The sequence below is a fragment of the Ursus arctos genome, unplaced genomic scaffold, assembly GCF_023065955.2.
Source record: "Ursus arctos isolate Adak ecotype North America unplaced genomic scaffold, UrsArc2.0 scaffold_27, whole genome shotgun sequence".
Taxonomy (NCBI): Eukaryota; Metazoa; Chordata; class Mammalia; order Carnivora; family Ursidae; genus Ursus; species Ursus arctos.
This window is the reverse complement of record NW_026622952.1, coordinates 18,141,520-18,155,231: the sequence shown is the minus strand read 5'-3', so window position 1 is coordinate 18,155,231 and position 13,712 is coordinate 18,141,520. Positions and strand designations below refer to the sequence as shown.

The 13,712-nt window shown below is 39.9% G+C and overlaps 1 long non-coding RNA gene across 1 annotated transcript in view; it reads left to right on the top strand.

Annotated features, from left to right (window-relative positions):
- Window positions 1-3,054: 3,054 nt before the first annotated feature.
- The window catches only part of LOC130541912 (uncharacterized), a 110,763-nt gene continuing 100,105 nt past the window's right edge, over window positions 3,055-13,712 (top strand). Inside the window, exon 1 of the long non-coding RNA XR_008956005.1 lies at window positions 3,055-3,181. This is a non-coding gene — a long non-coding RNA (uncharacterized LOC130541912). The remainder of the gene's footprint in view (window positions 3,182-13,712) is intronic.

The window sequence follows — 13,712 nt, the reverse complement described above, 5'->3', positions numbered from 1 at the left end:
CTGAGCAACAAGGGTTTTGAAAATGTTCCTAATAGTCTGGAAGGAAAAACAGCACCAAATGCTGGTTAACCTCTATAAGAAGCACTCATTCCAGCGAGACACATAACCTGTAAACTGCTGCTGTAAAGCCTGTGTGAACGCTGAAGGTAGATTCTGGAAAGTGAAGCAAACATCCACAATTAGTGAAAAGTAGCACATGATTTTGAAATTACCTGATTTTGCTACAAAGCCCTGATGCTGTTGTTTTTGTTCTGTGGTTTAAAGAACTTTGATCCTGCTGGAAAGCAGTTTTGCAGGTGGAGGGAGTTGTGAGCCCTCTACAACCCCATCAGTGACCCAGTGCACTGGGAAAACACCTTATCTGGAGATGTAGCTTCACCACACCCCCTTATAAAGCCTCAGGTGACCTCCTCTGCCTTAGGCATCCAAGGAGCAGCTACAGAATAAGAAAATATGTCCACTGAGTAAGGAAGCCTACCATTTGATCCATTATGTATCAAAGCTAAATTTTAATCTGATCTCTCCCAATGTATCTCAGATATTATTTTTCCAAAGCTAAAAACATATCAGATACATGGATTGTCTTCAATATGGTTTTTTTCAAAACATCAATTTCTCCAGGTATAACAAATAAATCTAGGGATGTGTGGTTTCAGCTACAACATGGCCGGAGCTTGCAAGTTGTCACTCCCACTCTTAAAATAAAGAAAACTACAACAAACTCAAGATCAATTACTTTCCTTGGATTCTGCGAACTGTGGTTGCAGGGCAAATACCCACCCCTAAATCTGGAGAGTCACAGCCGCTATCTGCTTACCCGGGGCAGAAGCTACTAGTCCCATAAAGGGACAGGAACACTTAAACGGTAATTTTAACAAATTTCTGGAGGCTAAGTATAAACTAGCATGACAGTGAGAAACTCCAGGGGTGTCAGATTTAGGGGACCGCATAGTTACTGAATTTTACCTCTAGGAAATGCACTAGCATCTTATAGTGAAAAATCAAGGAAGAAACTCTCCTGACTCTGGCAAAAGGAGGAAAAGGGTAATATGAAATATGCCCAGAGTGTTCTCCATAAGAAAAGCTCACTCTCCAGGAGAAAAGTCTTTGCCAGAGCTTTATTCCACCTGAAGAAGGGGCATCTCTCCCAATTCTGCCCCCTTTATCCTTCCGGTCTCACCTAAGGGGAAAAAGCTATCCTGTTGGAGCAACGCTCGTAAAGGTCACAACCCAGGGGAAAAGACCCACTAAAAAACTGATATTTAATTAAAACGTTGTACAGTACTTCCCTTACCCCACATTTCACCACCACACACAGAGCTCCAGTATAACAGTGGATTACAATGGAAAAAGTAGCAAGACCCAGACTCTAAGACAGAGAAGTCCAAATGCAAGAAGGGACACAAAAACCAAGGATGCTAGAGGAATTTTAAGCCTCTCCCACTTACAGCTATTGCAAACATTAAATACAGCTCACCTCCTAGCCACATTAACATAAACCTTCACCATAAAGACCACCTGTTTACCTTAGCTCCCTTACCCCAAGAAACACGCCCAGCTACCAACAAAAGCTAGCATGCATCCAAAAAAACAAAAAACCCTGAAGAGACAGATCATCAGACTGCGGCTTAGATATGTCACAGGTATGGGATTATAAAACAGAATTCTAAATAACTGATCAAGTTGCAAAGGCTCTAATGGAGTGTAAAGTGAAATATTTTAGGTATTGCAAGAAAAAAAAAACAACCTTGAACTCTATATCCACAAAAATTCTCCTCAAATGTGAGAGAGAAATAAAGATATTTGGAAAACAAAGATTGAGGAAATTCATTACCACCAGATCTTCCCTCCAAGAATGTTCAAGGAAGTTCTTTAGGTAGAAAAACAACAACAGTTCAGAAACCCAGAACTACACAAAGAAAGGAAAAGCTATGGTAAAGCAATAAATTAAGGTAAAATAAAATCTATCGTTTTGACTTCGTCTCACTAGATGTAAAAGATAACTGCTTAACGTGGTAATAGCAACAATGCATTGTGTGATTTATACATAGGACTGAGTGTATAAAGGGCAGAAATATTATGAGACACAGGAGGGAGGAATTGGGAATACACACTTATAATTTATTTTATTTTTTTTTTAAAGAGAATTTCATTTTTTTTTTTTAAAGATTTCATTTATTTATTTGACAGAGATAGAGACAGCCAGCGAGAGAGGGAACACAAGCAGGGGGAGTGGGAGAGGAAGAAGCAGGCCCACGGCGGAGGAGCCCGATGTGGGACTCGATCCCAGAACGGTGGGATCACGCCCTGAGCCGAAGGCAGCCGCCTTAACCGCTACGCCACCCAGGCGCCCCCACACTTATAATTTAACTCCACTACACGTGAAGCAGGATAATTTTAATTGAAGATGGATTTAGATTGGTTAGAAAATGTAATGGATGTTCTAAGATAACCAGTATAAAATGTTTCAAAGCAGTATAATTGGTATGCTAAGAGAGAAGATAAAATCAAGTGTCAATGTAAAAAGAAAATTTACAGTAAGAAAGTAATTAGTAATGATCTGTGATAAATTCTCAGTTGGAAACCACAGAAGCTGACTATGTCTGGTCAAACAAAAACAAACAAAAATGACTTTATTGAGTTTACTGGGTAAATATTAGGCAAGAGTTCTGGAGAACCAGATTTAACACTAAACTCTCAAAAATAAGCCTCTGATTCACTCCACAGAAGGAACCACAAGGAAATCACTGCCACTAGTGCGCCTATTAACCAGCTAGAGATATTACAGAGTTTTTTATTTGTTGCAAAGAACTCGATTTTACAGCAAGTGCTCCTAGTGCAAGTCAGAATTCCATCCCTGCCCTAGGACCCATGCCAGATACTCACCACCATCACCCAAGCCTCAGGTGCCTGCCACCATTCTCTCCCCCCCAACCCCCACACACACGGACTCTGCACTCACATCCTTTCTCAAACTGCTTACTTACAAATTGGATTCTCCTGCTGACACACGTGGTGGGCGGGGATTAAGACCCATGTCTGCGCTCCAGCTGCAATAGAAGAAGGCAACAAGTTTTCTGGCTTCTAGGAGCGAAGGCAAGACTCGTAAAAGAGGAAGTTTTCCAGACACAGAAGGTTATATTCAAAAGTTCTAGGCCGCAAGAAACCATGCCGCTGAAAGGTACTTGTACATTTCAAATTTCTATCACTGCCTATTGCTTTGAAACCTTCCAGGGTGAAATCTGAAACTGGCCCCAGGACACAGAGGGCAAGGAGAGGTCGAAGGAAGGAACCATTCAGATTAGTGGGTGTAGGTATAAAAAGCCAAGAAACTTGGGGCGCCCGAGTGACTCAGTTGGTTGAGCCTCTGCCTTCGGCTCCTGTCATGATCCCAGGGTTCTGGGATCCAGCCCGGCATTGGGCTCCGTGCTCAGCGAGGAGCCTGCTTCTCCTTCTCCCACTCTCCCTGCTTCGGCGCGCGCGCTCTCTCCTTCTCTTTCTCAAGTAAGTAAATAGCCAAGAAACTTACCGCCAATATCTTAAGAGTTTCTTTAGAGGCCTTATCTGGGTTCGGTCATGTGTACCTCCAGACGCTCTCAATAACACGTTACTCTCTCAAAGCTGCGTCCTTGAAAAGGCTCCCGCTCTCCCCGTGGGGATGGTGAGTGGAATGTATGTTACAAGGATGGGGGAGGGAATGAGGAACCTTCCATTGCCCTGGTTTAGCTCGAAGAGCAACCAAAGGTCACGTCCTCTCAATAATCTCCTCCAACACTGCCAGACATTCTGAAACATGATGATCCCATTTCTTAAAGAAAAAGAATATAATTCTCAATGTCTTCACTCAAGATTACATAAGGAATGAAAAAAGTATTTGTGTTTATACGAAACTCATGACGATTTCTGTGTAAAGAAAGACCATCCTTAGGTTATCTTTAACTAGCACAATAACTTAAAGTTAGGGCAGAATGGATACAATGCAGCATAGCACCCAATTGCCAAAGTACAAAAAAGTATAAAATAATTCCTTGTCCAGCTTTCTAGACCAAGCTTTTCATTGTGTGTACATCTATATGCATTGAACCTTTAACCTGCAAAAAATATTTCAAGAGTCAAACATACTAAGAGTTGAGGAATATACAGGAAAACATATCTATCTCCTAAAAATGAGGGTTACTGTCTTAGTCACACAATTCAAGCTGTTATTTTTGTTTCTTAAATAGAAATATACTAGTCTCAAAAATTTCATGCAGCTTTGAAAAGGGCTTAATTTATAATCAGGGATTATTTTCTGGTTTGGAAGAATCGGTTTCAAAAATACAAAGCATCACAGATTGGCATGAAAGATAAGGTTGAGATATTTCTGTGTAAGCTGTTAACTAGTTGAAGCTGAAACCTAAGTAATAATAGATACTTATCTAAATATGTGTTATGATGTCCTTATGTAAACAAAATCTAGTAATTCTTCGTATCATTGCAATATGTCACAGTAGAGGATATATTCTTATTTTCTGCTGAAAATATAGCGGGAAACAAGGAATAAAATGAAAAACTGGAAGAATTTCAAATCCATTGTGTTTCTTAAAAAGATATTAATGTATAATATAATATATAATTGCCTATCCCAACTGTAGTGCCATAATTCAATGATAGATTGATCCTAACTTTATAAATTTACCAGATGTGTATGTCAAGGTCCATAAATATGTTTTGATATAAACTAGCCTGTTTTTCCCTATCTGTAATATTAAAATTTCTGAACTAGAAGTGTTAGTTTAACCACGCTGCATTCAGAGTAGTCTGTATCATGCCAAATTGCCAGTCCTCAAAATCTCCAAAAATGAGAATTTCTGCACTAAACTAACTTGATATCTGAGCAGTAGAAAAATACACAATTATGGAAGTAAACTATAAAAAAGGAAAATAGGATTCTTTTTTCTTGATACTATTAGCAAAGTAACTTATATTATGGTGAGCCAAATTCTCCAAAGTGCATAAAACAGTTTCTAGAAATAAATTAGGTGCACTGAGAAGCTACATTAACTCTTTCTGCACACAGGAATCCCATTTGTTGCCAGGAGACATGGATCCAGGATGGCTTGCCCACACAAAAGTGCTAGGGGAAACATTGATTCTTACCATTAACCACTGACTTTCTATCATGGCATTCTCTGGAGCAGATCTTCAGTCTGCCATGTTGACAGTTTTGGATGCATTATATTTTGTCTGATTATGAAAGCTTTGGGTTATCTAAGAGTTTAGAAAGTCATTAAAAAATTCATAGTGATCAGAAAAACTTGAAAATAGACATAAGATAAAATTCTGGAAGAACTGATTAATTTACTCAAAATACAAGAAGGTTGAAGGCAATTTTAAAATTCCTAAAATACCTGAGGGTTGTAACGTATAGGTGATATTCTGCAAAAATAGTAATTAGCAGTTCTGTATCTCAACTGAGGATAGAAAAAGAAAAAAAAATATTATCTTGACAGTAACATAAGAGGTTTGGTTTAAAAATAAGGAAAAATTTTCCGACACTGTTTTTTATGAAAGTGTTGTTGTTTTTCCTCTCATTACAAAAGATATATATAGTCTTTGCAGAAAGATTTTAAAATAAAATAAAGGAATAAAGCCACACATAATCCTATTACCCAAGGATAACCACTGACAAAATGAGACATGGGTGTATATATTTTCAAGTATGTATGGATATATACACATTTATAATATCTTGGACATGATTTTTTCATGGGACATATCTTTAAATTAGTAAATCTTCTTCTACAATATGATTTTCAATTTAATCATTGTATATCACGCATGTGCTATAAATTATATAGTAAGTCACCTATCTCCTTTTGGCCATTTATAATTTTGCTATTATTTTTAATACTATAATGAATAATCTTGTACGGTAATCTCTGTGTACATATTGACTTTTATCTTAGTATAAACTCATAGGATATGCAAATTTGAAAGGCATAAACATTGTGTTCTGAAAGTACTCTTCAGAATGATCATTTCAGTTTAACTCCTAACAACAAATGTATGAGTATCTTTGGTCTACATGGCTTTGTTATTTCTTTCATCTTTGTTTTACTTTGTCATATTTTCATTATTGTTTTAACTCTCCTTAACAAACTGCCTGCTTGTTTTTCCATTGGGTACACTGGTCTTATTCTTAGGATTTTGCAAGTGTTCTCTATATATTTAGAGTTTCCTAATTTATAGCTTACTTTTTCCTTTGTTATTTTAATACATCCTCTTTTTTTTTTTTATCTTTATGACTCCTTCTCTTTTCTATTCCTTTAGCAAAATCATCTCTAAGCCTATGTTTTAATTAACATCCAACTATATTTTCTTCAAGTAATCTTATTCTTTTTAACAGCTACCTATCATTGCATTGAGAGGCAGGGAGTTCTAACTTCACATTTTTTTTTTTCAGTTTTTTAAACATATATATTTTATTTACATTCAGTTAATTAACATACCACGTATTATTAGTTTCAGAGGTACAGGTCTATGATTCATCAGTTGTATATAACACCCAGTGCTCATTACGTCATGTGCCCTCCTTAATGTCCATCATCCAGTTATCACATCTCCCCTCCAGCAACCCTCAGTTTGTTTCCTATGATTAAGAGTCTCTTACGGTTTGTCTCCCTCTCTGATTTCATCTAGTTTTATTTTTTCCTCTCTTCCCCTGTGATCCTCTATTTTGTTTCTTAAATTCCACATATGAGTGTGATGATATGATAATTATTTTTCTCTGATTGACTTATTTTGCTTAACATAAACCCTCTAGTTCCATCCATGTCATTGCAATTGGCAAGATTTCATTCCTTTTTTTTTTATTTTTTTTTATTTTAATGATTTTTTTATTATATTATGTTAGTCACCATACAGTACATCCCCGGTTTCTGATGTAAGGCTCGATGATTCATTAGTTGTGTATAACACCCAGTGCACCATGCAATACGTGCCCTCATTACTACCCATCACCGGTCTATCCCATTCCCCCACCCCCCTCCCCTCTGAAGTCCTCAGTTTGTTTCTCAGAGTCCAGAGTCTCATGTTTCATTCCCCCTTCTGATTACCCCCCCTTTCTTTATCCCTTTCTTCCCCTACTGATCATCCTAGTTCTTATGTTCCATAGATGAGAGAAATCATATGATAGTTGTCTTTCTCTGCTTGACTTATTTCACTTAGCATTATCTCCTCCAGTGCCGTCCATGTTGTAGCAAATGTTGAGAACTCGTTCTTTCTGATAGCTGAGTAATATTCCATTGTATATATGGACCACAACTTCTTAATCCAGTCATCTGTTGAAGGGCATCTCGGCTCCTTCCACGATTTAGCTATTGTGGACATTGCTGCTATGAACATTGGGGTGCATATGGCCCTTCTCTTCACTACGTCTGTATCTTTGGGGTAAATACCCAGTAGTGCAATGGCTGGATCATAGGGTAGCTCAATTTTTAACTTTTTAAGGGACCTCCACACTGTTTTCCAGAGTGGCTGTACCAACTTGCATTCCCACCAACAATGTAGGAGGGATCCCCTTTCTCCACATCCTCTCCAACAATTGTTGTTTCTTGCCTTGTCTATTTTTGCCATTCTGACTGGCGTAAGGTGGTATCTCAGTGTGGTTTTGATTTGAATTTCCTTGATGGCTAATGATTTTGAACATTTTTTCATGTGTCTGTTAGCCATTTGTATGTCTTCATTGGAAAAGTGTCTGTTCATATCTTCTGCCCATTTTTTGATTTGTTTATTTGTTTCTCGTGTATTGAGTTTGAGAAGTTCTTTGTAGATCTTGGATACCAGTCCTTTATCTGTAGTGTCATTTGCAAATATCTTCTCCCATTCCGTGGGCTGCCTCTTAGTTTTTCTGACTGTTTCCTTGGCTGTGCAGAAACTTTTAATCTTGATGAAGTCCCATAAATTCATTTTATCTTTTGTTTCTCTTGCCTTTGGGGATGTGTCATGAAAAAGGTTGCTTTGGCCGATGTCGTAGAGGTTGTTGCCTATGTTCTCCTCTAGAATTTTGATGGATTCCTGTCTCACATCGAGGTCTTTCATCCATTTGGAGTTTATTTTTGTGTATGGTGTGACATAGTGATCAAGTTTCATTCTCTTGCATGTAGCTGTCCAATTTTCCCAGCACCATTTATTGAAGAGACTGTCTTTTTCCCACCGGATGTTTTTTCCTGCTTTATCAAATATTAGTTGCCCAAAGAGCTGAGGGTCCATTTCTGGGCTCTCTATTCTGTTCCATTGGTCTATGTGTCTGTTTTTGTGCCAGTACCATGCTGTCTTTGTGATCACAGCTTTGTAGTACAGCTCGAAATCCGGCATTGTGATGCCCCCAGCTTTGTTTTTCCTTTTCACCAGTTCCTTGGTGATTCAGGGCCTTTTCTGTTTCCATACAAATTTAAGGACTGTTTGTTCCAGTTCTTTGAAAAATGTCATCGGTATTTTGATCGGGATAGCATTGAAAGTGTAGATTGCTCTGGGTAGCATGGACATTTTAACTATGTTAATTCTTCCAATCCATGAGCATGGAATATCTTTCCATCTTTTTATGTCTTCCTCAATGTCTTTCAAGAGTGATTTATAGTTTCTAGAATATAGGTCCTTTACGTCTCTGGTTAAGTTAATTCGAAGGTAACGTATGGTTTTTGGTGCTATTGTAAATGGGATGGATTCCCTAATTTCTCTTTCTTTGGTCTCGTTATTTGTGTATAGAAATGCAACTGATTTCTGAGCATTGATTTTGTATCCCGCCACGTTACTGAATTGCTCTATAACTTCTAATAGTTTGGGAGTGGCTTCTTTTGGGTTTTCCATATAGAGTATCATGTCATCTGCGAAGAGAGACATTTTGACTTCTTCTTTGCCGATTTGAATACCTTTGATCCCTTTTTGTCGTCTGATTGCTGTTGCAAGGACTTCTAGTACTATGTTGAATAATAGTGGTGAGAGTGGGCATCCTTGTCGAGTTCCTGATCTTAAGGGAAAGGCTTCCAGCTTTTCCCCATTGAGAATAATATTTGCAGTAGGCTTTTCATAGATGGCTTTTATGAGATTGAGAAATGTACCTTCTATTCCTACACTCTGAAGGGTTTTAATCAGGAAAGGATGCTGTATTTTGTCAAATGCTTTTTTGGCATCAATTGAGAGGATCATATGGTTCCTGAGTCTTTTCTTGTTGATATGATGTATCACGCTGATTGATTTGCGAATATTGAACCACGCTTGCATCCCAGGTATGAATCCCACTTGATCGTGATGGATAATCCTTTTAATGTACTGTTGGATTCTATTAGCAAGTATCTTGTTGAGGATTTTGGCGTCCATATTCATTAGGGAAATTGGTCTGTAATTCTCCTTTTTGAGGGGATCTTTGCCTGGTTTGGGGATCAAGGTAATATTGGCCTCATAGAATGAGTTTGGTAGCTTTCCTTCTGTTTCTATTTTTTGAAATAGCTTTAGGAGAATAGGTATTATTTCTTCTTTGAATGTTTGGTAGAATTCCCCAGGAAAACCGTCCGGGCCTGGAGTTTTGTTATTTGGAAGGTTGTTTATCACTGACTCAATTTCTTCATAATTAATTGGCCTGTTTAAGGAATCAATTTCTTCCGGTTTCAATCTTGGTAGTTTATAGGTTTCCAGGAAGGATCCCATCTCTTCCAGATTGCTTAGTTTATTGGCATATAGCTGTTGATAAAAATTTCTAATAATCCTTCCAATTTCAATGGTGTTCGTCGTGACCTCTCCTTTTTCATTCATAATTTTAATAATCTGGGTCCTTTCTCTTTTCTTTTGGATAAGTCTTGCCAGTGGTCTGTCAATTTTATTGATTCTCTCAAAGAACCAGCTTCTTGTCCTGTTGATCTGCTCTACTGTACTTCTGGTTTCTGCTTGATTGATTTCAGCTCTAATTTTGGTCAACTGCTTCCTCGTGCGTGCATTAGGCCTGTCCCTCTGTTGCTGTTCCAGCTTCTTGAGGTGAGAATATAAAAACTGCATTTTAGATTTTTCTATTCTTTTGAGTGAGGCTTGGATGGCTATGTATTTCCCCCTTAGGACTGCCTTTGCAGTATCCCATAGGTTTTGGACTGTTGTATTTTCATTCTCATTGGTCTCCATAAATTGTTTAATTTGATTTTTGATTTCCTGGTTTATTGAGTCATTCCTGAGCAGGATGGTTCTTAGTCTCCAAGTGTTTGAGTTTCTTCCAAATTTTTCCTTGTGGTTGAGTTCCAATTTCAGAGCAGGGGATAATTTCAATCTTTTGGTATCGGTTGAGACCTGTTTTGTGTCCCAGAACATGGTCTATTCTTGAGAATGTTCCATGGGCATTAGAATAGAATGAGTATTCTTTGGTTCTGGGGTGTAGTGTTCTATATATATCTATGAGGTCCAACTTGTCGAGTATGGCATTCAAAGCCTTTGATTCTTTGCTTAGTTTTTGCCAGGGTGTTCTGTCTATTTCTGATAATGGAGTGTTGAGGTCCCCTACTATTAATGTATTTTTATTTATATGTCTCTTTATTCTGGTTAAGAGTTGGCTTGTGTATCTTGCTGCTCCCCTGTTGGGGGCATATATATTTATAATTGTCATATCCATTTGTTGAATACTTCCTTTAAGAATAATATAGTGCCCTTCTGCATCTCTAACTATAGTCTGTAGTTTAAAATCCAATTTATCTGATATGAGAATTGCTACCCCAGCTTTCTTTTGAGGTCCATTTGCGTGAAAGATGGTACTCCATCCCCTTACTCTCAGTCTGAATGCATCTTTGGGTTCGAAATGAGTCTCTTGTAGACAGCAAATGGGTGGGTCATTTCTTTTTATCCAATCTGCAACCCTGTGGCGTTTTATGGGATGGTTCAAACCATTTACATTAAGACTGATTACTGAGAGATATGATTTTAATAATGCCATGTTGCCAGTAAAGTCTTTGTTTGTATTGGCTGTGACTTTCTGATCTGTATCACTCTTGGGGCCTTTTTACTTTTATAGAACCCCCCGTAATATCTCCTGTAGGGCTGGTTTCGTGGTTACAAAATTGGTTAGTGACTGGCGATTCTGAAATGTCTTTATTTCTCCATCAATTCTGAATGACAGCCTTGCTGGATAAAGGATCCTTGGCTGCATGTTTTTCTCTGAAAGAGCTTTAAATATGCTCCCCCAACCCTTTCTCTCATTCCAGGTCTGTGTAGACAGGTCTGACGTAATTCTGATGCCTTTGCCTTGGTACGTGAGAAATTTCTTTGCCCTGGCCGCTTTCAGTACCGTATCCTTGCATCTAATATTTGCGAAATGCACTATGACGTGACGTGGCGTAGGTTTGTTGTGGTTGAGCTTGGGAGGGGTCCTCTCTGTCTCTTGGACACGAATGTTTGTTTCCCTCACTAGATTAGGGAAGTTTTCAGCTACAATTTGTTCAAATATCTCTTCTAGACCTCTGTTTTTCTCCACCCCCTCGGGGATGCCGATGATTCTAATATTGGATCGTTTCATTGAGTCAGTAATCTCCCGTAACCTACATTCGTGGGCGTGGATTTTTTAAAGACCATCTTCTATTTTCATTTTTTCCTCTATTAACCCATCCTCCAATTCACTAACCTGTTCCTCTGCTTCTGCGACCCTGGCCGTCAGAGCCTCTAGTTTTGCCTGCATTTGGCTCATAGAATTTTTAATTTCTGTCAGATTCGTTCTCATTTCTGTCCTTAGGGATTCTATATTCTCAGTAACCTTTTCATTAATAGTTTTTTCAATTCTACTCATCATTTTGACCATTGTTACTCTGAATTCCATTTCTGATAATTTGGTTACATCCATATCCATTATTTCTGTGGCAGAGGCCACAGACTCACTGTCTTTTCTTTGCTGGGGGGGGGGGCTTCTCCTTCTTGTCATTCTGATGAGGAGAGGTTGCGGGGTTTCCAGAGCCCAAATTATTGACTGGGTCCCAGGCCGTGCCCCTTGTTTTATAGGGATCTTAGGGATGTGGGCTTCTTCTTTAAAGATTTTATTTATTTATTTATGTGGCAGCCAACCAGCGAGAGAGGGAACAGAAGCAGGGGAGTGGGAGAGGAAGAAGCAGGCTCCCAGCGGAGGAGCCCGATGAAGGACTCCTTTCCCCAATGCCAGGATCACGCCCTAAGCCGAAGACAGGCGCTCAATGACTGCGCCACCCAGGCGCCCGGGTTGTGGGCTTCTTGATTTTTCAGTCTGCCTTCTGTGTTCTGGGGGAGGGGCCTGCCGCGCCGATACTCAGGCAACCCTGCTTGGGTAGAGTCTCTGTGTCCCCTGCGAGGGGGAATGGGGATGGGCACTCTCTGAGCCGGTATTTTCAGGCTTTTGTTCTCTGGCGGCTTTCCCTGGCGGTCTGTTGTGCCTCTTCTGAGAGTCAGAGCAGCAGCGGCCGAATTTCAGCCTCTGTCACAGAACAGAGGGATTGCGGCCCGTTCTCTACTAATGTTCTGGCCACTTTAACTCTGCTACTGTTGGTGCTGCTCAACCCTGCAGCGTCCCGGGATGTGCACCCCACACCCGGCGTCCCAGCCCTCACTTCCAGGGCCGGCGCGTCTCTGTCCTTTGTGTTTCTAACGCCACCAGCCGCCAGCCGCCCCGCGCGCTCCGGAAGCTCCCGGTCTCAGTCTGGATCCAGTGAGCGCACCGGGATTCCGGTGTTCCGCGAGATGCCTGGTGGCGCGCGCACCCGGCTCACGGTCTCCGTCTGCTGTTTTGCGGGTGCCGACCACGAGCCTGCCCGCTCCCCCGTGCAAGTGGCTGCCGCTTCCCGGCGCCCAAACGCGGCGGCTCCCTCCCCCTTCCGTTTATCTTCCGATATCTGTGCGCGGTTTCATGGCTCCCCGCTTCGTACCTCAATACTCAGCGCTGGAGATGTTCATTTGTAGAGATCCAGATGCGTCTTCCTGCGTCTCAGGCTGGTTCCGTGGTTGTTTAGGCTGGTCTGGTACCTATCCAGCTCGACTCGGGGGACCGGCTGAAAACGGTGTCTCCTACTCCTCCGCCATCTTAACTCTTCCTCAAGATTTCATTCCTCTAACTTCACATTTCTGAATAGTTAACCAAATATATTCACTTACTGAGTAACCCATATTTGTTCTATTAACTTCAATTCCAATCCAAGAATATCTCCAAAATACTTCCATGAACATGGGTCTATTTTTGAGTTTTATATTTTATTCTATTTGTCTTTTTGTCAGTACCATATTATTTTAATAACTAAGTTTTGGGAAACGTTTTAATATCTAGCAGTTCATGTTAGTTCCATTATCTGTTGTTTTTATTTTTCCAAACTTTTTTTTTTTAAGATTTTATTTATTTATTTGACAGAGATAGAGACAGCCAGCGAGAGAGGGAACACAAGCAGGGGGAGTGGGAGAGGAAGAAGCAGGCTCCTAGTGGAGGAGTCTGATGTGGGGCTCGATCCCATAACTCCGGGATCACGCCCTGAGCCGAAGGCAGGCGCTTAACCGCTGTGCCACCCAGGCGCCCCTCCAAACTTACTTTGATTGTATGTGCCTCCTGGGACTTCAGTTCCAAACGTTTAATTCATCTAGTATTTTTATTGCATACTTCAACATATCTTCTTTACAACCAATGTATAATAATGGTAGATGAAAAATTGAAAGACAGCTAAAAATACATAACAAGAATTGCTGAAGCTAAG